Genomic DNA, 25194 nt, shown 5'->3' with positions numbered 1-25194 from the left:
TCATGGATAACCCATTTTCTTCATAGCACTGATTACTCTCTGAGGTTCTGGAGTGCATTTATTGGTCTTTGGGCAACCTGTCTGCTTTCCACCCTAGATGTCCCTGAGATGTCTTTTTCTTGGTTGTAATCCCAGAGTCTGGAAAAACTGGACATGTTACAGTATTAGAAGAAGAAACAAATACTTTTGTTGTACTTATTATATGCCAGGAGTTTAAAAATACTTGATTTTCATAAAAACTACATGAAATGGATACTTGCATGGTCTTATTTTACTAAGGTGATACTGAGGCAAAAAGAAGTGACACATCCTATCCAAAGGCACACAGGGAATAAGTATCAGAGCAGGAGCTGAAGCCAGGAAGTCTCGTTTCAGAATCAATGACCTAACCATCATGTTATAATGGGCCAACACATATTTGTTGAATAAATGGACACATAATGAAAGGCTTACTTTGGGTGCTGCTTGGTGCCAGCTGAGAGTGGTTCCTTGGGGTAGTTATGTTGTTGGATTCTGTTTGTTGTATGTGTATCTATGAAATTTCTTCTTAGTATATTCTACCCACTTCCTGAATTTTCTCTCCTCACGTTCTTTTGCAATGTAATCTGAATGTTTAACTGCTTCTAACAGACTTCCAGCTAGTCCTAGCACTTTTACCCCCACTTGGCCTCACCCTCAAACTGAGTGATCTCTCAGCTTTTCCTACTGTGCCCTTAAGTGTGGCTTTCTCGACTCTGCTTCAATACCCACAGCTCCATCTGCTTTTCAAATACCATACATTTTTTTTACCTGCAATATTCTTTACTAATTTTATGGCTTTATGCCTCTAAAATATTCCTTTAGTTTTATTTCAGTGGAAGTCTATGAAAAAATAGGGGTAAGTGGATGGGGCCTGCTGTGTGTGTGTGTGTGTGTGTGTGTGTGTGTGTGTGTACTATAAACATGATTCATGCACTACAGGTGGGTGCATCTCTCTCCAAGTAGCCAGGTGGGCAGGAAAACTGCAGGGCAATGGCTAAGAGGGACTGGAGCCCCTCCAGTTTAAGGGATTAGAACCCTGACACTTCAAAGTCATCTTCTATGTTCCTGCATGGCCTCCTGGCAGTGAAACTTCGCCCAGCTTTTCTTGGAGTACCTCGGTCCCCAAGTGCTGACCTGCTCTCCAGACACACATTAAAACCCTTCTTTGTTTGGGATGGGAAAGCTCAGCCTGGATGAGAAAGCTTTTTCTCTTCCTATTTTGTCAAGGTGGAAGACAGTGTGGAGGGGGCATCCTTTCTCCGCCTGCATTGCCTCATGGATGAGGTCAAAGGATGTCACTGCCTTTATTCTCATATGGAGCAAAAGCCATCAGGACAGAGACAATCTCTTGAATTTTCTGTTTCTTACGTGCCCTTTCAATCTAGTTTCTTTTTATTCAGCCTGACTCCATTTTCAGAGCACCAGTTACCCGATACCTGGAGTTCTGCATGAAACAGCTTTCTTCTCACCTCTTAGCAGCTAGCTTATTCGGCTTTCTCTGTTATGCTAAGTGATTCACCGCTCTCCCATCTGAGGGGTCACTGCTCACCTTCAGCTTCCAGTATTTTCTTGCTATTGTCTCTTCTCCACATTTCTTTGTTCACTTGTGTTCACACTTAAAAAAATCCTTTGACTATAATTTTAGTGAAGTTTCAAAAAAGAACATGTGTAAATGTATATAATCAGTCTTCCCAGTTTAAGTTTAACTAGAATTCCAGTTCTCTCTTCATCTATATCTGATTTTTTTTGTTTAATCATTTACTGACTTTCAAAAATTATATTTACTATATTTTCACATCTACATTTTCTAATATTTTTTCCAATGTCTGCATATTTTTATGGCATCACAATAGTTTCTTATTTTTGGATCCTTCTTTTATATCTTTAATCATTTTAAACATGCTATTTAAAAAAGTTTTTTATTTGATTTATTCAAGTACTTGAGGTTCTTCAGGATTTAATTCTACTACTTGTTCGTTAGTCTTACTTAATTACTCTTATTCTTCTTCATCTAGGTTTTTTCTGGTGTATTTTTAAAGTTTGAATTGTAAGCTCACCTTATTCAGGCTGTAGTTTGTAGGAAACCTGTTCCTCCTTCAATGGGGAAACCTTCCTTCAAAGGAGACTGTGTTTATTTGCCAGGGGTATGATTGGCCTGGAAAAAAAATGTTTCTAACTTGTGGGATCCTAGGTCATGCAGATTATACAAACCTGAACCCCCAGCTGGAATGTATTACAGATCTCTGATTAAATTTCTCTGAGGATTTTTTTTGTACACAGAATTCAGACCAAAAGAAGGACAAGCTCCTTTCCCTTTTATCTCTGTGTGGGTTGGATTTTTTTTTTAATCTAGTAGATACTTTCACTGAAACAGTAGCACTTTTAAAGGGCCATTTTTCTTTCTTTCAAGGTAGGGAGTGGGGAGAGTCATTCTCTACTTCCCATGCAGGCCTGTTGCCGTGTCTTCTGTTCCTGAGGGAGCCCTGACACCCACTAGGTGGTCACAGTGGACCAGGTTCCCAAGGCGGCCACCCTGGTCACTCCCAGGCCAGTTTTTCTGGCTTATGTGTCCCTCTTCCTTTCTGATTACTGGAGGTTTCTCTTCCCTTCTTGCTTTCACAGCTAAACATCGATAAGGATATTTTTTATATTTTTATCTAATATTCTATGTTTTAGTATTAGGAGTAATGTGAGATTATGCTGTCTGCAGCATTGTTAGTCTCTAAATGTCTTATTTTCATTTTTACCAATAATGGATTTTATAGGCAAGGAAGTGGAAGCTTGTGGAAACTGCCTACTCCGAGAGCAGAGCAGACAGTGCTACTGTCACCTCTCCCCCAGCCTAGTGTTCTCTCCAACATGCTGTTGTCTCCAGATCTCTTCTCTTTCTAACACTTCTGTTTTAATATCCACTGATATATACAGGCTAAGGATGCCAATGTGTGTCTGTATGTGCACATGTGTGCATGTACACACCCGTGTGTGTATGTGTGTGTGTATGAGCATGAGCACGCACATGTGCATGTGCGTGTGTTGGGACACGTAGGGGTGGTTCTCCCATAATGACAAGCAATTCTCCACAACAGCTGGGTGTCCTATAATGCAACTTAGTTCTGACAGTATCTACCCAGATAGCATCAGATGCCACAGACTCAGAGTTCAGCCCGCCTGCCCTCACTTCAGATGCCAACAAGCCCAGGTTGTTACCTGTACTTCTGACAGCCTATAAATCAGAGGTTCCTAATACTCGCTCCTTGGATTTAATTAATTTGCTAGAGCGGATCACAGAACTCAGGAAACCCAATTATTCATTAGATTTCTGATTTATTACAAGGATACAAATCAACAGCCAGACAAAGAGATACATGGGGTGAAGATCCAGACAAAGATTCTCTTCCCCATAGAGTTTGGAGCCCAGCATGGTGGCACATAGACACCTGGAAGCTCTTCCTGACCCTTCCTTTTGGGTTTTTATGGGAGCTTCACTACACAGGCATGATTGTTTAAATAACTGGGTATTGGTGATTGATTGAACCTCCAGCTCCCCCCTCCCTCCCCAGAAATCAGAAGGTGGGACTGAAAGTTCCAACCCTCTATTCATGGTTGGCTCACCCAGCAACCAGCCCCCACCCTTAGGTGCTTTCCAAAAGCCACTTCACTGTCAAAAACTCAGGTGTGGTTGAAAGGGGTTTGTTATGAATATCAAAACACCTTTATCAAGACACTTCAGAGATTCCAAGCATTTTAGGAGTTCCATTCCAGAACCAGGAAGACCAGATACATGTATTTATTATAAATCACAAATGTCACAGAAGCTCATGCTGACATCTATTATCTTATATTCAGAAATAAGTATCAAGTACATAAAAATTAATAGAAGCTAGAAGTCCTCAGTTTCTTGTCCTCATCAACCCATCTTCTACCCTCCATCTTTTCTCTCTCCTCCTAGCCTCATGCTACTGGAATGTTCATCAGCACTTTGAGCCACCAACACAGCTAAGTCAAGCCTTCAGTGTACTTGCCAAAATAGGATAGTAAAAAGCACCACAAAAACAAAAACTACAAAAACACCAAACAGCTGACAGATGCAATCAGCTGTGATATGAATTTGCATTGTCTAACTGGGGATTGGACACTGTAAAGTAAGTCAACACAGTTTTACTACCTTATTTTCATAGACAGTGAAATTCAAAAGCACTTAGAATCCTGAAAAAGTCTGACAAAAAAATGTTTTGTTTAATATACCAAAGAATAAGGAGTTTAAAACAGTGAACTTGTGTAATGCCATCTCTATTTGTCTATTGCTGGTAAGCGAATAATGTACCACAATGCTGATGTAAACATTTCAGTGAGCACATATTGCTCAGTAAATTCCAAGATGTAAACAAAAGATCAAGTCAGTTAAAAGATATTTTGAAATACTTCCATTTATTAATATATAAATTCCATATAAATGATTTTCAAATTTTTACAAAGCAGTAAGGCCCTCCCTCTACCCATTAAATATTACAAAGGACCTCTAAATATAGAACAGATCAAGATGAAAATGTTGTTTTTGAAGAAGGGGAGGGGACCTCCCAACCTCCTGCCTGGTCTGTGTGGCATCTCTGCAGAACTCACGAGTCCTCAGAAATAGTTACCAATGAGCCAGATTCTGTATGGAGGTGCTTTGAATCTAAAAATTACATTTGAAATTCCTAACATGACAGAATAAAGACATATTTTATCTGCAGGGCCAATTTATCTTCCAGGCACAGTAGCAACAGGTCTGAGAGCCTATAACATCTTAAGAGTTCATGAAAATATTTTTAATTCCTTTTAGAATCAGAAAAAATTGATGTAATTATGAGTGTATAATAATGATCCAGACTAGATTATATTTGAATTTATACCAATGTGGCCTACATATATATATATACACATATATAGATGTATGTATATTTGTGTGTGTGTGTGTATATATATATACACACACACATATATATATATGTTTTGTGGGATTTTTGCAGGAAAGGGCTCACCAAAGTAAGAGTGGGCTCACCAAGGTAAGAGTGGTGAAAGTCACGTGCAGCCTTATCGATCCTTCCCATAGTTAATGGACATGACGTTATGGCTTTAAGCCCAACAACTTAAGAACATTCTGAAGAATTAAAGAAGACTGACTGATTTCATTTCTAAATACAGGAAATATTTTGCTATAAGCATACAGGAAAATTCCCACATCACTCTTAATATTTAGTAATATTAAATTATGTTTAGTAATATAAATATAATATTTAGTGTACAGACTGCAGTAACATACAAAGTACAATGTATTTAAATCACTTAGAAGTTCCTGTTGAACATGTGATTGAAGAGAAGCCTGAGAATGCCGCACAGAGTGGAAAGCTGCTACGGGTGGCGACTCTGGTGGCCGCAGCCTCTCCTGAAGCTGGGCAGATGCTCGTGTGACTGGGTGACTTAAAGGAACTGGCCAGGCTTTCTGTCTCAAAGAAATACTCTTCGAAGTGCCTTGGAGGCAGTAAAAATAATGAATGATGTTCTTCCACTCACATTATAATTTACTTTCATTGCAACAATTTTCATATGTGTGATAGAAATATTGTGTTCCCTTGAAGTTATTGCTTGACAATGTAAAGAAAAAACCCAGTTAAATAAACCAGCTTTGGGCTTGAAGATATTAAGGTGAAGTGGGAATTCATTCCTTTTACCCTTTCTTTTGACATTTTTTTTCTTCCATGAAAAAGAATGATATAAACTTAAGAAGAAACCTCTGGCCATTGTTACCTCCTGACTGAGATAGAATAAATCTGTGTTATACAGTAAACTCTCCAAGACACTTAGTATTTTACTCTAAATGTGTGTAAAAACATATTGAACTACTTTTTAATAACTTAAAGTAAACAGTTTTACTACTCCACCGGGCAAGCCAAAACAATCTCTCAGACGTGAGGGATTCTGACAGATGCCGAGGGGGTATGTGCCCAGTGTGTTGGACTGGGCAACACCCCCTGCCCCTTCAGGCAAACAGTCATGTTTATGCTATATGCACAAATGCTCACTAAAATCTCTGAGTTAGTTGAAATGCCTTATTTTACTCGTTACTGTTTATACGCATCATTACTTTATATATAGCATCATACAACATCTTAAGAACAAATACCAATAAATGGCCCAAGTCTGTAATATGTCTGCATGTGTCTAGCTCCACAATAAAAAGTGAGGTAAACCAAAGGATCTGAACTGTTGCCCACATGTCTTTTGAAAACCATAAAAATGTCATTTGGTAGCATCATTTTGTTTGGCCATTATAGCACACAGCTTTATGACATTATTTTTCTATTTTGTGAGCTTCATCCTGCAGTGATTCTGAAACTGATTTTGAAGAAATATTTGAGCATTAAAAAAAGTGTTTTTAGTTTATGTCCTCTAACCAATTCTTCCTCTTTTTAGTCAGAAAACACACACACATACACACACGTGCGCAGACATACCCCAAAATAAAACACTCTCAGAATCTGTGTCGGTGCTGTGTAAATGTCGCAGCCAGAAAAATTATTTCACAAATTTATCATCAGGAATTTGTTAAAGAAGTACAGGTTCATATTTAGACTATTTGCATCCCCATGTATATAAAACAGTCATTTTAAGTAGTGACAGTGTATTCTTCCTGAGTTGACTGCTATGCTGACTCTCAGCGAATAGACTGAGCATCTAACTGCTATCTCACTGTCTGCTAATTTTCAGGAGCAGTGGCAATAGCCGAGAGATGTCGTGTGTTACAAGACAGGATTTTCAGACTTTCTTTTTGAACCAGTTTTCAAAGACTTCAAGGTTCTGCTTTACACTTCCTGTTTCTAACTACCACTATATGTTCCCATGTTAAAGTACAGTTTAAAAACAGTTCGAAATTCTACTTTTCAATTAGTAAATAGAAATAACATTAAAACCTTAAAACACGAAATTTTTGGCATTCTTGTGTTAAACCCAGATTCTATGGACTCTAAGATTTTGGGGAGAAAGGATTTTTATCTTGTATCCAAAAACTGCCTTGTCATTGTTCAATAACATTTAGTGACTGAAATAATGTGGGGAACGTTTATAAAAAATCTGTTCAATACAGGTTTTTTTTAAAGCCAGTAGTTTTTAGGTGCAAAATACTTAAAAAACAACAACAAAAAAAACTTAAAAACCCCAACAGTGTGAATTTCTGCAGACATTCTGGAGACATGGTGGAGTTGCCGAACTCCAGGGGGCGGACTGAAGCTGCCTCCGAGTCCTGGGACTGTGCGTGGTCCCGGGGCGTCCTTGGCAGAGCTGCTGGGCCGCTCTGGCAGGTCTTCCCTACAGGAGGAAAGCCTTACACGTCCCAAGCATTAACTGTATATGATCTTCCTCCTGATCCTGGGGGCTTGAACCACAACAGCAATGCCCCAGGAACTGGAAGATGTTGAAAATAATGTTCTGCTGGTTGGGTCATGAAACCTTCTTTTGACATCAAAATACACTTATTTTTCTTAATCTTTAAGTAAGATTGAAATTATGTGTGAAGCCCTTATAATAATGGAGAATTCCTGAGGCTATGTCTGTTAGGTTGGGGATATTTTTATATATTTATACAGCTGCATGATGTTTGTTATTATTAAAACTTTAACATTTGAAAAGTAATTTTTTGTGGCCCTGCTTTTTTTAAAGCTTATTTTGGAAAGGCCTATGTTAGAATGTATGTTTACATCATCCCTATCACAATCTGCCAAATATTTCTAGTTAGAAACACTGGTGGCATGCTAGTGATTAAACTATTCTGTTTACCTTACATAAATATATGAGTAACTGACTGTGATACTGTTCTATCACTCTGTGTGGTATAAACAACCATAATTTGGGAGAAACTTTTACTATAGCTTTTGGATATATATCCAGATTCCACAGCTTCACTGCTAAGCTGGCATTTAACTAGTGAATTACATTCAACAGAAGTATGGAGATCCTTCACTCAGTAAGACAGTGAGCTAAGTGCTAGTGATCAAAACTAAGTAAGACCTAAGTACCTATGTACCCTCAAGAATGGTCACAACTTACCAGTGAGGCAGATATGCAAACAATAAATGTATATACTGTTTGATAATATACCAATAGGATCATGCATATTATAGAGAATAGCACAGAGGAATGACTACTTGTAAGAAAGGAGAGGGAGAATGCACAAAGAAAAATTAGGGCACATAACAAGCGAGGTAGTGTTTAGGGAAGACCAGGGCCTCCCCAGATACTCATAGGAAGGAAGCCAAACTGGAGGAGGTAAACAGCAGAGTACATTTGTTATCACTGAAATAAAATATGGTGTCAGCTGCAAAGGGCTAGTGAGAAAACTAGAGTGAGATAAATCACAAAAGAAGGTAAGTCAAAGGCATTAGTATGGCTTGGGATAATAACTCTGAAGAGCGAAACCAAATATATCAGAAGCAAGATTTCTTCCTATTGCTTATCTGTAAACATTTTCCTATGGTTGATGGAATAGTGAATGAATATACTGAGTGGTGTACTGAACAAGAGTGTGATAACCCTAAAGGTGACTTGCGTTTAGTAGTATAATATGCAGAAAAGCTCATAAAATTAACTAGAAAGCTCAGTGAGTTATCACAAAATCAATTAGATAAAGAGATAGAACATTACCCCCATTTTTAGAAGCAGCTTTCAAGCCTCCTCTTAGTCATCTACATTCTTTTACCCCACAAAGAGAATCATTATTTTGTTATGGTACTTGTCTTCTTTCTTTTTAAAAACATTTTCAGCATCTACATATGCAGTCCTAATATGATGTAGCTTTGCCTTTTTGAAGCTTTACATAAACAGAATCACACAATATGCCTTATTTTCTGACTGGTTTGTGTCTGTCAACATTTTGTCTGAGGCTAATTTACATGTTTGCATGTACCAAATCGCCCATTGATCTTTCACTGCTGTACAGTGACCCATTTCATGGACACGTCATGATTCATGCAGTCTATTTTTTACTGGGCATTTGAATCATTTAAGCTTTACCTTATTAAAATTAAAACCCTATAAAGATTATTGTATATATCTTGGTGCAAATGGGCATACATTTCTATTGAATATAAAAATGAGAGGGAATGCTGGGTTATAAAGTATATGTTCCTTCAATTTTTAGGACATACTGCCAAAAGTGGTTGTTTCAGAGAACCTTCCCAACCACTTCCATTGTTCCATACCTTCTCAACACTTGATATTTGCAGTGTTTTTAAGTGTAGACATTCTAATATCTGTGGAGTAGTGTCTCATTATACTTCAAATTTGCAGTCTTATATTACACATGAGCTTGAATATATTTCATTGCCATTTTTCTCCTGGGCTGTCACATTGACTTTTTTTCCACCTTATTGAATTTACACATATTCTCAATAGAAAACTTTATCTGTTGTATGTGATGAAAATATCATTGCATACTCTGAGCTTGTCTTTTTGTTCTACTAATGATGTCTTTCGGTGAGTGAAATTTCTCCAGTTTAATGCAGTCCAATTAATCTTGTCTTTTACTGTTAGTGCTCTCTGTCCCATAGTTAGAAGTCTTTCACTGTTCTGAATTCGTTAACAAATTATTTCATGTTTCTATGTACCTTCTAGAAACCAAGAAAATAAACCAAAGGACACAGTTCTTCCCCTTCCCTACAAACTTATAGGTGACGGACTCTTGGAAGTGATTTGGAAGGTAGAGGAGAAAAAAGAAGTTATTTTTCTCCAGAGCCTTTTGCAGCTAAGTGTGTGGGCTGACTTGAGATTCATAGTGGCTTTCCGAGGAGCCTTTGAGATCCACCCATTTCACTTCTGCAGACTGTGGTATTTTGTGGGAGCTACTGAGAATTTCCTGAGAATTGTAACAGCTTTTGGAAAGTCCTACTTTGGTGCTTCTGGCTGTGTGCAGCGATTTTCAATGGCAGCTTCTTAGTTCCTCAGTCCTGCAGATTTTCCAGGATTAGTGTAAACCTCCGATGCTTATATTAAATGCTCTAAACCTAGAAAGCATACATAGGAGTTTTTTTTTCTGATTGAACCCTGACTTGGCTCTAGTTTTATTGTTTCTCTTTGTATGCCTACTTATCTTTTACTCTTGGAGATTGTATTCATAAGAGTGTTTCTTAGAAATAACTTGAGGCAAAGTGAGTATTTAGGTTTGCTCATTCCAGGCACCTAGTGTCACTAGTAATTCAGAATCTCATTGATTCTGTTCCCAGCATAGAAATGATTTGAAGTGAGCTGCAGGTGCTGTAGGCACATCTGCTTCCTGCTCACATTTAATCCTTGTCTAGCCTTAGAACAGCCACCGGAGCATGGGAGGCTTCCGAGTCCTCACCAAGTGGGTCGTGCACTCCCACTTGGGCTTCTCAGACTCCCAGCTGCTCAGCCACGTTCGAAGCTGGTAAATCCCTCCAGCATAAAGTATCCCCAGATGCCAAGCTCTCCTCTTTAGATTTTTATCCTCTATGGCTATTTTGCCTGCTATTTCATCTCTTTCTTGTTCATTGTCCCGAAGAGATGACTTTGAATAATATTTTAGCTTTTTAATTGTCTTTGGTGGGAGTATGACCCCAATTATTTGTTACTATGAGTTTAAAGTTTATTTCTTTAAATATCACTAATCTAATATAAATCTCTCATAATGATTAATAATAAATTTCAGTTGTGTTAAAGAGATTTACCTAAGAAAACTATTGAAGAAATGGAAAAAAAATGATTTTGCTTTGATAAGAGCATTGTAAAGTCAGACAAAAATTAGAACCAAAAAGAACAGAGAAACATATTTTACTATGTAAAATTGAAATATTTCTGTACATTAAAAAATAAAGTTAAAAGACAAGTTATAGACTGAGAATAAGTATTTATAAGGGGAAATTACTTTTATATCTCACCTATCACTCCTTTAAAGGCACTTATACTTTCTTTCTTTTTTCTTTATGACTGTATGAAAAGTTTATTTATATCTTCCAAATTTAATTTCTGCCCAGTCTGGGCTGCTGTGACAAACAACACAGCCTGGGTGGAATAAACCGCAGACATCGCTCCCCACCAGTTCTGGGACCAGGAGGGCACTGGCAGAGCTGGCGTCTAGTGAGGTCGTGCATCCTGCCTTGCCCATGGCCTTTTCCTCTCTGTGTCCTCAGATGCTGGAGCCAGGCAGAGGAAGGAAGCACTCTCCCACCTCTTCTTACAAGGGCACTAAGGCCATCAGCAGGGCCCACCCTCATGACCTTGTCACCTCCCAAAGGCCAGATGTCCAAACATCATCATACTGGAAATTAGAGTTCCAACATACGAATTTTGTGGAGGGACACAAATATGCTGTCCATAGGAGTCACTACTTTAAAATAGGAGCTTTCTTTGAAAGTGACATATTCTGATTATATTTTCATTGCCCATGGGGTGAGGAGAGTTCTACCCTACACACTGATTAGAAAGGATGAACAAGATGCCAGGATAAATGCTGTGTCATTGAACAAGTCAGACCCCCTTTCTTAACCTCAGTTTTTTCATCTTTAAAATGGGGTTGGATGAGGGTGTTAAGTGGTTTCCAAAAGCCTTTGTAGCTCTGATATTTGGTGGCTATAAAATACCAAATGTTCTTTAAGCCATGAAACAGGTTACACAAATCGTACTTTTACTAAGATCCATAAACTAGTAGAATATCAAAATAAGAGGGGAATAGATCTACTATGAATTATTTGAGCAAATTCTCTTACACATATGTGACATGGAAAGTTACCTTTTATGTGAACCCTGAGGCAGGTACTGCTTCTTCCACACTACCACATACTTTATTGTTGCCCTTGAACATTTTTATTCATCTTTAATGTAATTGTGCTAAGCTCAGTGAACATATACTAATCATTCATTTCAGTGTTACTAATGTTAAGTCATACTTATAAAAATTCACATTTCCATCCCTGTTCTGGACAAATTTTTAACACCAACCTGTTACTTGGTCTGGATGAACTGTATGGTAATTTCTTTCACCATATTCACTCATGTTTTATCCCCCCTTTCATATATTTCTCACATGTTTAGACACTTTGCAAATCAAAACATAACATTTTCACTCTATCTGATCTCTTCTATATTTTCTTTTAAATTTTCTTACTTTGTACATTTCCCTTACTTTCATTTTTAATTTTTTTGGCTTAGCTTATTTTCTCTATAGCTTTGCATTCATACTTTAAGGACTTAAAGACTTCTTGGTACTCACTGAGAATATAGAATAATTTTCTAAAAGATTTACTCATTAATTCAATGAATATTTATTGAAAACCCACTATCACACAAATATTTTAGAAGTGAGGGATACAAAAATTAGGAAGAAACACAAACATTCTTATTGTGTAGTCAATCATTGTGTTTATTCTTCTTCTGAACCACCTTCAAGTATTGCCTTCTCTTGTTGTACCTGGCAATTATAAGCTCATTTCTATTTCTGTTTATTAGTTTTTGAACAAGAGGAGAGCTAGGCAGACCTAGTACAGCCAACGGGAAGATCATGAGATCATCTTTGACTTCATCCCTTCTGGGTACATTTGCTGATTAAATCCTTCCCTTGCACTTAAATTGGTAGTTTATGCCATATGTAGCTCTTTGCCCAGTCCCTGTTTAGCAGTTGGTTGCACAGGAGATCTTCTCCTAGACCTACTACCCATTCTTATAAATGAATGAGATAAATGAAAATACAAAATCATTACTACTTATTGTTACAAGAGCTCTGGTCTATGGCTATAAGGTTCTCTGTAAATCTGCCTTTGAGTTTTCTGGGAAATACATTTACCAACAATATGTACAAAGGTCGAGGGTGATTGGGTCATGTGAATCGGTGCTCTGGTGACTTCAGAAAGCAGAACACCCTTAGTAAAGGGATAGCTGCCAAGCTTTTGCTTGAGCAAAGACTTCATATTTTGAATTAAGGGTCAGGTGGAGACAGATCTAAGGGTTATTTTACTTTAGGGAGGAACACAATGCAAGTCTTTCACCACTTGCATTTTTTTTAGTAGGACTCTATTCTGGTAGTTTTTTTGTATGTCTTTGTATTTTACTTGTAAGTGGTGATGGGGTGCACCATATTAGAGGTTAACCAGATGCCATTTTTCCCCTATGGTTAATTTTTAGTTCAACTTCTAATGCTACACTTTCTCATATGTATCTTTATTGGCATTTATGAGTAAACGTACTGGTGTTTAAATATACATATGTTAGATTTGAGAAACTCTGAATGGTATGTAATCAAGTAGGTCATGACATAATTTCATTCTCTAGAAAATTACATATAGCAATTTAGCTTGAAATAAGAAAAGTATTAGTTTTTCTAAAAATGAAAGTAGGAACATAAGTATTTTACTAAAAAATCACCAACATATTTTTTAAACTTTTATTAGTTTCTACTCTTTTTTTAATTTATTTTTTGTGTATTTCAAAAGTAGTCAAAGTTCATGGTTCAGGTAAAGAAAAGAAAATAAAACGTTCCTGTTTTCCACCATGTAACATTCGGTGGTTGTATGTGCTTTTGCTTTGTTTCCTGTCCAGGGTTATTTATACAAAGAGCACTGAGAGGACAAGCCATCCTAGTCACAAATCTGTCACTCACCAAGTGTGTGACCCTGGGCAAGTATCTTAACCTCTCAGTACCTTAATTACCTCATCTGTAAAAATGGGGATAATACTGTCTCCCTCAAAGAAGCAGTAATTGAGATAATACATGGACAGCTCTTTAAAATTTCCTGGGACACGAAAGAGCAGTTAAAAAATGCAGCTCTTGTTATTTGCAACTTCCTTGTTAAAAATGGATTATTTTCCACTTTGTTTCATAAGACTTCTTCTTACTTAACATGAGTGCATAATTAAATATTGTCTTATAATTTTAATGGCTGCATAATACATATTAAAAAATATCATTAATTAACTTTTTCTAGTTGATTTGTTTTTAACTTTTTACTAGTATATACTTTATTTAGTTTCCTACTGCTGCTTTAATGAATTACCACAAATTCAGTGGTTTAAAATAATCAGATTTATTATGCTACAGTTCTGGAGTTCAGAAGCCTAAAATCAAGATGCTGGAAGGCTGTGTTCCCTTGAAGGCTCCAGGGAAGAACGCATATCCCTGCCTCTCCCAGCTTCTGGAGGTCACTTCCATTTCTAGGGTCAGGACAGTTTTTCCATTTTCAAGTACATCATTTCAACCTCTGCTTCCTGTTGTGACGTGTCCTTTCTCTGACTTTGACCCCCTTGCTTCTCTCTTACATGAGCCGTTGTGATTACACTGGGCCCGCCCAGATAATCCAGGATAATCTTCTCATCTCAAAATTCTTCACTTAACCACATCTGCAGAATCCCTTTTGCCATGGAAGGCAGTGTGTTCACAGGCTCCAGCGATTAGCATGTGGATGTCTTTGGAGGGCCATTATTTAGCCTACCACATATGTCAAGCTGAAAAAAATAATCTTTAGAAAGAAACTAATTTGTATGTACTTCATTATTTCTTAGAATACATTTCTAGACATCAAGTTGCTGGTCAATAACATGTTCATTTAAAGATTTTTGCTCAATATTGCCCTTTTTAACATTCAGCAAAAGCCTAATTGAATGATTATTATCTAGTTATATTCAAGAATGTTGTATTAAAACTCTGATTAGGATTTTATGATAGTTGCATTTTATTTCAATAATAAGCATTGGAATTTACAAACTTTTTAATCATCTTAACTCTAAACCTTTAGTAGTTGTGTTTTTTTGTTATTTACTTCATTTCCAATAACAGGAATTTCTTTAGTTTTCTATATTTAAACAAAATGCTAACAGAACAAAACATTCTATAAAATAAGATGTTATTCTCCTAGTCATCGTAAAACAGCTATCCCATGAAATGCAGGTGACAAAAATAGGTGAGATATTGCAACATCTAAAAACCAGAAGAAATAAAGCTGTGATTTCCTAGAGAAATTCATAAGCAACATATCATAAAAGGCAAGAGGTTTTTTTAAGTGCTTGCCATATGCTGCAGACTTTGATATATTGTATATTACATTTGGAATCTGTCATGAGTATAATTCATGAATTGGAGTTGGAGAATATGGATAGTATTGATTTAAATCAAAGAAATGTGAGGAGAAAAACCCTCTAAACAAAACTCCTATCCCTGTATGCTAGCATGGGTTCCTGGCCACCCCTTCAAAATTAAAGCTGGAAAGACTATAGATGAGAATCAGAAACATTAAGTACAGGACTTACCCAAATTACAACCAACCCACCCACCGTGACCCACCCCTGGGCGACCAACTGCCCTGGCCGGGAGCCGGGAGCGCGGAGAATGGCGACACAGGGCTTGGGAGATGCTCTACTTTGTCTCCCCCTTCGTTACCTCCAGGCAATCATTGCTTCCCCTTTCACCATAGGACTCATCATCAATGCCCAGAGGACAGTAATTTAAGGTACAACCAGGGATCTAAATGCAACAGAACAAATACAACAAGAACAGGAAAGTGCTGGGCTGAGGAGCTGATGGGCGCAAGCGGAGCCAGGCGGGGCCCTGGTGTGCAGAGCTCCCTCCCGCAGCCTCGCCCGCCCTGGGCCCCAGCACTCGGACACAGGTCTCCTGTGGTTGAGGACGGGGTCACGGCATCATAAACCCACCTTAAGTTGAAAATACAGTTAGTTGAAAATGCATGTAATCCACCTAACCTACTGAACACAGGAGCTTTGTCTACCCTAACTTAAACATGCTCAGAACATTTATACTAGCTTTCAGCTGGGTAAAATCGTCTGACACAAAGCCTGTTTTGTGTAAAGTGTTGAATGTCTCATGTGATTTATTGAGTAATCGACTAAGAGTAAAAAACAGAAAGGTCACAAGTGTATCAGTTGCTCGTGCTCCTGTGGGCACGGCGACTGGGAGCTGCCGCTCTCCATGGACCACGTGTCACTAGCCCGGGAAAAGATGGAGACTCAAAATTCAAACAATTTCTTTTGTATTGAAAAAAGTAAAAAATTTGTAAGAACAGTAAGTTGGGGACTGTCTCTACTATCTAAGAAGAAAGAATCCTCCTCGCGTACTTCATTTCATTGCAAAAGCTGAGGTGCAAACCTGGCCGCCTTAACCCAGAAGAATGACAGCAAGCTGGAATTAACGATAGTCGTTAGCATGTTTGGAGCTCTCTGCCTTGTTGCTCATTCCCACCCCTGGCATTAGCTCTTCCCCAGTGTCCCTGACCAGAAAGATATCTAATAATGCCTAATTATTACCTAATATCTAATATTATACCTAAAATTAGTAACTAATCTCTCCAGGGAAACAGGAAATCAAAAATAAAATAGTAGACACCTAGGTAATACAATTATTGTAAAGAAATTGAACAATATATACCATTTGAAGCACAATAATTAGAAACATAATTTAAAGTATAATATTTATACTTAAGCAGAAAAGGCAAGGCGCCAACAACATGAAAAAGAAAAATAAGTTATAATATTAGAAATAGATATTAAAATATAATTGCTGAAATAAAGAACATCATAGAATGGATAGATACCTGCCTGGATATAGGTGAAGAATGAATTAGTGATTTGGAAGATAATACTGAGGAACTCTTCTAGAAGTCAACCATAAAGAATAATACATAAAAAAATACATAAAATATAATAATAAAAGTTCACAAAATTAAAGAAAGATGGAAGATTTCAGGCCGAAAGAGATCATAGAGTGCTGAACAAGGGGGACAAGGGAAAACCATTACTAACATACTTAGTGAAATTTAAGAATATCAAAGGCAATGAGAGTATTCAAAAAATGTTCAGAGAAATAGCAAATCTGTGCAGAACAAGAATCATGTGGCACACATTTTGATATTAACATCTGATATAAGAAAAATGGAGTAATAATTTTAAAGTATTGCAGAATGTACAGTTGAATAATTTCTCACAATAAAGGACACTACGCTTAGTGATTTATGGCCACAACTCATAACCCTGATGTATGCTTCATTCCTCTGCCCAGATCCTCTGCCACAGTGCTGAATGCTGATCCCTAGGTGCATGCCTCAGTCCACGCACGTGTTTTTGAAAAATCAGGACAGTTATACAATGAAAATGTTCACTTTTTAAGGGGTGTTAAATACTACAGAAAGTGAGCTGATGTCACACTTAGTGAAAAGTTAAAAGCCACTGAGGTTACCCAGCTGACCAAACAACCTCATAAGTTAGTCAGTTAATATGTGGATAAACAGCAAAGCATGTACCTAAATCTCATTAAATTTCCATATTCCACAGATATAATACCAATAAAGAAAATGTAGAAAAATCCCAACTATTCCTGAAAGCATGAATAAGTCCCAAAGAGACACAGACAATAAAGAAAACCGTGGTCAGAGTGCTGCCATCAGCTGTATTCCACAGAATTCACACAAATAGCTTCCTTTCCATCCAGGAAATGCTCTAGGAGAGCAGAAGAGATATATTGAGTTTATTCTAAAATTACCCAGTGTGAGACTTAGGACGTTTGTTTCCTTAAAGGAGTGTGCCTGACACTTGCACTTCCTAATAAAATTGCATTAAATATGCATCAGCTCAGAGGGCCTACCAAAATAGAATAATGCATTTTCAATTTAGTCTTGGTTACACTTGACCTGTTTTAAAGTGTTTCTCTAATGAAATGGAAGCTATACCAAAATTAATTCTATGTAACAGACAGAGCAGATTCTGTGATTTAATCATGATGTATACCATCCACTTGCCTGAGTGTGAAAACAATACAGGGGTGGTGGGTGCTTTAATCTGGCAGTCTTGATAACACTGTCATAATAATCAAAATTAAGTTCAAGTGGTTTTCTGACCTGAATGTAACACTCATGTTTTACTATATAAAAAAAAAAAAAAAGGAAGGGCAGAGAACCGAGGAATTCCAATGTGACAGTTTTCGTTTGTAGTAGAACTAACGATTCTGTATTAAGAGCAGTTGAGCTAAGGGATGGAAGACACAGTCTTCACCATTACTATGACCAGTTTACCTGCTAAATGCTAGGCACCATTCATGGCATTTTCACATGAACCAACTCGTGAGTTCATCCCTACAACCTACCTTGCTTATTTAAAAAGCCACACTTTTTACAGATAAGGAAACTAAAGTCAGAAGAGTTTCAAAGTTATACAACTGGCAAATTGGGAAACTGGGATTCCGAAGGCCATGTCTTTTCCTCTGCACCGTGCTGTCCTATTCAGTAATATTTCAGTACACAATGCGTGTTAGGCCCATTGCTGAAGGGCAGAAACCCACAGTGGATAAGAGGCAATAATCCCCGATGGAGTGTTCACACTAGTGGGAGAGACCAGTGATAGACAAGCACAAATATAAACAAGATGGTGTTATCAGATGGTGGCAGGTGCTGCTGAAGAAATAGAGTTGGCCCAGAAAATTAGGGGGAGGGAATAATTTTTGTTCTCCATGTAACACAAGTAGGCAAGGCTTTTCTGAGGATATGAAATTTTAAGGAGAGACCTGAGTGGTACAAAGGCACTAGACATAAATGAAAGACTGTAGTAGCAGGGAACAATAAAATCCAAACTTCTAAGGTAGGAAAGGAGCTTGGCATCTTCCAGTAGAAGCATGTCCATCTGCTACCATTGGAAAGCTAATTTTGCAAAAATGTAATAAATACAGGAGAGATAAAATGAAATGAGATAGGAACAAATCATAAATCAAATCCTCCATGGGCTTGTGGAACCTTCTGGGTTTCATTCTAAGAATAATGGGAAACCATAGAAGAATTACAGTAAGGAAACATCAGCTAATTTTAATCTTTAAAAAATTGTTCTAGGTTTTGGGTGCAGAATAGATTGGTTATTTTTAGTCTAACTTAAAGTTTCTGATAGGGATACATAAAATCTCAAATGGCAGTGGTTAATTTACCTGTTTCTTCCTGAAAAGTTGTGATTTTTGTGTTTTGAGTCTGTATTATAGGTGCACATACATTAATAATGTCATGTCTTTTTCTAATTTTTTATTTTCCAAGTACGTAACATCTTTGTGTACTAATGTGACATTTTTGCCTTAAATTCTATTTTGCTAGATTTTAAACTTGCTGCCCCAGCTTTTTCATAGTTTCTTTTAAAAATACTGTTTATTTTTGTTTTAAGAGTGTCACTTGCAAAAAACATTATCAAATCTTATATTTAATGCAATCTGAGTACCTGTATCTATTTCTCTTTTCAATAATAATTTTTTCTTTTGTGTCTCTTTTTTTTTCATTGCTTCCCTTTGAAAAATATGGGTCAATTTCTCTAATTTTAAACTGTACATTACCTTCAAATCAACTGACAGAGCAGAGGGTCGGCATCACTTCCCTTCCTGACAGGGCTCTGGGAGATTGTGAAATGAGAATTTCTGGGCTTTATATTTCAGCTTTGTCATGGATTTCAAAAGATCACTGGAGTTTCCAAGAGTATTTTTCCAAATTTAAAAACAACCCAATCTGATCATTTTCCAGAAGAAAATTTCTGAGTGTAAATGTTGATATCTCTATTTTTTCCACAGCCGGATCACTCTGCCTATAACTTACTGTTAGAAAACCCTAAGCTACCTGGATTCTGGATTCTTCTACCTCTGTGTCCTCTTCAGCGGTAAACGGTAGTATGTGCCCCACACATTCGTCCTGGCAGTAATGACTGAGACCCGAACATCAGCCTAGACCCTTCTCTCATCTACTCCTAAACTCTCACGTCTTCACGTCTCATACATCTGGTTTTTAAAGGATATCGCCAATTTTTCTCCACTTCTGAGACTCCTGTGTTTCACTTGGGTTAACTGCGATTGATCGCCTTTTAACTGATCTCTTGCTTTTTGTCTGTTTTTCCCTAAATCAACCTTACTTCTACAGTGCTCTTACTAAAACTCAGGTCTTTTAATATTATTTTTCTGTTTTAAATCTATAGCTCTACGTAACTCAGTCCAAGGATCTCACGTGAGCTGGTTCCTACTTACCTCACCAGTTCCATCTCTGTCATGCCTTCAAATGCAACTATTTGTTCCAAACTACCATCAGCTTCAGAATTTCTCATGCCCCTTTAAGTTTTCTCTATGGTTTTGCACAAGTTGTTCCTATCTTCCTTTTTTCTCTATTCATTTACCTTTTAAAAGTCAGCTCGGGCTCAACCTACCTAAAAAGCCTTTTGTGAGCTACAGCCTAATTTGAATTCCTCTTCCTTGTGAAGTTATAAGATTCTCCTCAAGTCTTTATCATAACACTCAAGGCCCTTTTTCTGAAGTTGAAGGTGACAAGTGCTTGTATGTTTGTCAAACCTACCGATATTTTCTGTCTTACTCCTCCCTCCACTCTCTGAGAAATTCTGCTCTCTAGACACCATCTCGTTCCGCGTTACCCTCCTTGCTGGCACTCCGGCTCGGCACACAGGTCTGCTCTTGCCGCCCTGCCACTTCGGTGCTCCTGGCTCCCTGTCAGCCTTCCTCTGTGCAGCCAGGGCGGTGTTTTGCAACTCTATCTTTAGATTTGGTCTTTGTTCATACATCTACTCCCTGTATTCTATAGTTTATATAAAATATCAATAAATACTTGATAATTAGGTAACAACCAGATGTTATTGGGATAGTGTTAAATGGGACTACTCTTGTTTCTGAGCTGCACCTTAGAACACTTAAACAGTATCCCCTTATTTCACAGGGGCTGTGCTATTGCATCTAATGTAGGGCTTGCTAAGAGTTGGCCCCTGCAAACTAGTTTGTGATATTTCTAGACCATTAGCCATCTTCAGACTACATAAAGGAAGGAAGACAATAGGAGAGAAGTGCTATCCAGTGTGGTTGAGAAAACGCTTCTATTCATCTCAAGCCAATTAAAAGGAGATTTAGGAAACATGGAGAATTTTCAGACTGGCACACACAGTTGTGCAGGCCACACACTGCACTCTAGGGGTGCCACTCACACCAGACACATTAAGGTTTAGTATAGCAAAACAATTTTCTGTCAGGTGGCAGGAAAATATTTTGCTCTAATAAAATCAATATGTATTATGATAATTATGTGACAGATGGAAGCATGCTATTGTAAGTAGTGCCTTTTTCTACTTTGCACAAAAGGAACATATGGAATAGTGGTAGACCTGAGTTTGCTATTACCATCTAGATTTTGGAAGCTATAGCAATTACTGTCTATTTCTCATTTACAAAAATGTAAAGGTAAGAGACCAGCTGAATTTGGGCACTATTGCTCAGTTAGGAGAGAAAACTAGTTGAAGTAAGATATATTTCCATTAAGGAACCAGTATTCAGGTTTCCTGTGGGCTTAAGTAGTCTTCAAAGAAATCATGTCCTCTTGCTCGGACTCATGGAAAAAGTCTGTGTATATGTTCTATGTACAATGGCTGAGTAACAGATTACCCCAAACCTTAGTGGCTTAAAATGATGCCGTTTATTTTGCTCACAAATTTGCAATCTGGACAGAGCTCAGCAAGGAGAACTCTCTGCTCCCCGTGGTATCAACTGGGGAGGCTTACAGTCAAGAACAAGATTCTCAGGGAGGCTTACTCACTCACCTGCTGCTGGGGCTGGGGAGACTCTAACAGCTCAGGGCTGGATCAGCTGACGCTCCTTGGACATCTCTCGGCATGTGGAAATTCTCCCTGTGATCTCTCCTGCGTGGTGGCATAAGACGGCCAATATTCTTATATTATCATCTCATGGGTCTCAAGGAGTATGTCATGAGACACAAAGATGACCAGGCAAAAGTTTATGATCTAGCCTCAAAAGAAACAGATGTAACTTCTGCCACATTCAATTTATTGAAGGAACTGCAAAGGCCCATGTGGTTTCAGGGGAAGGGAACACAGCACCTTTCTCTTGATAGAGAAGTGTGAATGTCACGTTGGAGGAAGAGCATGTGGCATGAGATATATATTGGTGTACTGAGTAAAATGAGGTATCAGCTGCAAGATATGCCGCCAGTGTCAGGGAGAATCCAGTTTGGGCAGTTTCCAAAAAAAAAAAAAAAAAGAACCCACTACAGAAGTACCTCGAATCAAAGCCAACACTTGGGTTACACTAAGGACCTCAATGCCAGATTATGGGGGCACCACCAGATGTTCTTTTTACCAGCTTAAAATATTTTGTTAAGATTCATTTTTATTTCATCCATTATTTCTAATTTATAAACAGTAACTCTACATTTTATTTTAATTTTTTGCTCTTTAAAAATAGGAACCAATAGCATTCTTATTTTTCTTTACTGAAGTACAGTTGATACATAATCTACTATTTGTTCCAAGTATACAACAGTGTGATTCACCAGGTACCCACATTAATAAATCCTCACCCTCGCATTAATAAATAAATCCTCACCAAAGAAAGGTATTACAAAAATCATTGGCTGTATTCTCCATGCTGTACTACCATTCCCATGGCCAAATTATATTATGATCGAGAATTTTTGTGCCCCTTTATCTCCCTCCCCCTCCCTACCCACCCACCCAACTCCTCCCCATGGTGGCCACCACTCACTTCTGTGTCTATCAGTCTAGTGTAAGTCTGTTCATTTTGTTCTGTTTTGTTTTTAGATTCCACTAATAAGTGAAATCATATGGAATATGTCTTTCTCCACCTGGCTTATTTAACTTAGCAAAATACCCTCTGGATCCATCCTGTTGTTGTAAATGGCAGGATTTCTTTCTTTTTTATGGCTGGATAATATTCTATCCTGCATATATACCACATCTTCTTTATGTATTATTCTATTGATGGACATTTTGGTTGCTTGCATATCTAGGCTATTGTAAATAACACACCAGTAAACATATTGGTGTATGTATCTTTTCGAATCAGGAATTTTGTTTTCATCAGCTAACCTAGAATGGAGTTACTGGGTCGTACGGAATTTCTATTTTTTGTTTTTGAGAAATCTTTCCACAGTGGCTGCGCCAATTTACATTCCTGCCAACAGTGTAGGAGGGTTCCCTTTTCTCCATATCCTAGCCAACACTTGTAATTTCTTGTCTTTTGGATGGTGGTAATTGGTCTGTTCAGATTTTCTGCTTCTTCCCGGATCAGTCTTGGAAGGCTGTACATTTCTAGGAATTTGTCCATTTCTCATAGGTTGTCCAATTTATTTGCATATAATTTTCCATAGAATTCTCTAATAATTCTATGTTTCTAATGTCAGTTGTAACTATTTCTTTACCATTTCTGATTTTATTTGTGTCCTAATTTTTTTTGATAAATCTGGCTAGGAGTTTGTCTATTTTGTTTATTTTCTCAAAGAACCAGTTCTTGGTTTCCTTGATTTTTTTTTTATATTGTTGTACTCTTCTCTATTTTATCTATTTCTGCTCTGATATTTTATTTTGTCCTACTTTCTACTAACTTTGGGTTTAATTTCTTTGTCATTTTCTAGTTTCTTTAATTGTGATTTTAGACAGTTTGTTTAGGACTGTTCCTATTTCATGAGGTAACCTGGTATTGCTATGTACTTTCATCTTAGAAATCCTCCCTGAGGTCATCAATATTTTTCTGCTGATATGTGAACATGTTTATGGCTATTTTGCAATTTTGATCAAGAAGATTGGTGATCTCCATTTCATTAGCCCTCTTTCTGGTGTCTCATCATTTTCTTTTGTTTGGAACATATTCTTCCTCTCTCTCCTCATTTTGTCAGGGTTTCTGTGTTTCTTCCTTTGTATTAGGTAGATCTGCTCTGTCTCCTGGCCTATAGAATAGTGACTGTATGAAGAAGGTGCCTTTTGGTGCCCAGAAATTTAAGACTCTGCTCGCCTCTGCTGGTTCTCCTTGGCCGAGGGGCCCCGGTTGCTGTGGGAGGGCTGTGGGTGGGGCTGCCCCCTGCCTGTCAGCCACCAGTGGCCAATCTCAGTCCACTGTGGCCGGCAGCTCCCCTGGCTGGCCCCTTGGGAGCGCTGCAGTGGCACCTCTGCTGCAGTCATGGTGGGCAGGGCCACCTGCCTGCCTGTCTGCAGGTAGTGTCTGGTCTCTGTGTCGTTGGGTACCATCCTGCCTCAGCCGGCCCTCTGTGAGCCTGCAGCAGTGCTCTTGCTGGATCTTTGTGTGAGGGCCACCGTCTGCCTGCCTGGCAGCCACAGTGGTGCTGCTGGGCTGCTGGGGTCAGGGGTCAGGTGCACAGGGGAGCTCAGCATGGAGCTGGGCTGCTAGTAGGGAGGAAGGAGGGTTGGAGCTGGCTCCTTGTAGGTGCCTCCCTGCTTGGTCTGAGAGAGGGCGAGGAAGCTGGGAAAGCCTCCCTCTGCCTGCCAGGCAGCAAAGTCTCTTTCTATCTGCCACGCAGCAGAGTCTGATGGCTGCTGGGCTGAGCAGGCCAGGCAGGCATGTGGGCAGGTGTTCAGAGAAGCACCTCAGAGCGGAGTCTGCAGCAATGGGGATCGAGAGTTTGTGGCTCGCTCATGCAAGCACCTGATCAGTTGGGCTGAAGGAGGGTTTGGGAAATGTTGTCTGCCTGTTCTTTCTCCTGTGGAGAGAGCTCCTTCCAGACCTCACCCCTCTGGCACCCTTCCCACTACTGGTAAATCTTTCGATGCACCTCTGTGTTGGGGCTCAGTGGGACTTACGGAGCAAACCTGTCCTCCACGAGCAGAGGAGTCTTGGCCTTCTAGAGTGCTCCAATTCTCCCTGGTGTGCATCCCCATTAATCACCGAAGCCCAGTGCAATATGGATTCACGTTCCCAGAACAGATCTCCAGGGCTGGGGGTGCAGAGCTCCTGAGCACTTCTGCCCTCTCTGCTGTTCCCTCCCTCCTGCTTGTGGCTGGGTGAGAGGAAGGGCTTGGGGGCCTCCCAACCAAGACTCGGCCCCTTCCCCCTCTCTGGGTGGTCCTCTCTGCTTCCCCAGGTGCAGGGGGTCTGCAGTCCTCAGGTCATTTTCAGGGTCAGTTGTATTTGCTGTAGTTGCTTCCTCAGTGTGTGTGTGGGAACAGGTTTCCTCCTTGCCTTACTACTCCACCATCTTTTCCACCAGAAGTCCTATTTTCTTTATTTTAAATATTAATCATGATCAGTATTTCTTCTTTCCCACTGTCACTAACTTTCCCAGGTACTCCACAGCTCATATCCAATTTGCTATAATGTCTCTGAGTATCACTCTCTGGCTCATCTTATAT

General features: G+C 38.7%; 1 protein-coding gene across 1 annotated transcript in view; it reads right to left on the bottom strand.

Annotated features, from left to right (window-relative positions):
- Positions 1-25194, bottom strand: part of MARCHF1 (membrane associated ring-CH-type finger 1) — a 937042-nt gene that overhangs the window by 118196 nt on the left and 793652 nt on the right.

This window comes from Manis javanica, chromosome 3 (assembly GCF_040802235.1).
Source record: "Manis javanica isolate MJ-LG chromosome 3, MJ_LKY, whole genome shotgun sequence".
Lineage (NCBI taxonomy): Eukaryota > Metazoa > Chordata > Mammalia > Pholidota > Manidae > Manis > Manis javanica.
Note: the sequence above shows the minus strand (reverse complement) of the source record. Positions and strands in the feature narration are given on the sequence as shown.